At 42.9% G+C, this 646-nt stretch overlaps 1 protein-coding gene across 1 annotated transcript in view; it reads left to right on the top strand.

Annotated features, from left to right (window-relative positions):
- The window catches only part of MUC16 (mucin 16, cell surface associated), a 151,112-nt gene that overhangs the window by 129,270 nt on the left and 21,196 nt on the right, over nt 1-646 (top strand). The gene's annotated exons all lie outside the window — the stretch shown is intronic.

The following is a 646-nucleotide window of genomic DNA, read 5'->3' as shown; positions in this document are numbered from 1 at the left end:
TTAATTGACTAATAATTGATTAATTGATTTGAGTATTGATTTAATTGAGTAACTGATCAATTAAAATGGTTGATTAATTAAATGAATGAATCAATCAATGAAGAAGTCATTCATTCATTCAATAAACAATGGAAGTAAACACGTACTGATGATAAAGTGTGATCATTGCTATGATAAGGGAATTCCAGGAGCCTGTGGGAGCCCCAAGGAGGAACACACAACCTTGTCTTGGAAAGTTTTGTGTAGGAAGGGGTGAAGAAGCTGAGATCTGACAGAGAATGGGACCTAGCCAGGGGTAATAGATGGAGAACAGAGCTCCATGCATCTATAACCTAGAAGATAAAAAGAATATGGCATTTTCCTGGGCATGGTGGCTCACACCTGTAATCCTAGCACTTTCAGAGGCCGAGGCAGGTGGATCACCTGAGGTCAGGAGTTCGAGACTAGTCTGACCAATATGATGAAACCCCATCTCTACTAAAAATACAAAAATTAGCCAGACCTGGTGGTGTGTGCCTGTAATCCCAGCTACTTGGGAGGCTGAGACAGGAGACTCACTTGAACCCGGGAGGCAGATGTTGCAGTGAGCCGAGATCGCGCCATTGCACTCTAGCCTGGGCAACAAGAGCGAAACTGCATCTCAAAA

The sequence above is a fragment of the Mandrillus leucophaeus genome, unplaced genomic scaffold (genome assembly GCF_000951045.1).
Source record: "Mandrillus leucophaeus isolate KB7577 unplaced genomic scaffold, Mleu.le_1.0 Scaffold451, whole genome shotgun sequence".
Classification (NCBI taxonomy): Eukaryota; Metazoa; Chordata; class Mammalia; order Primates; family Cercopithecidae; genus Mandrillus; species Mandrillus leucophaeus.
This window is presented reverse-complemented; position numbering and strand designations above follow the sequence as displayed.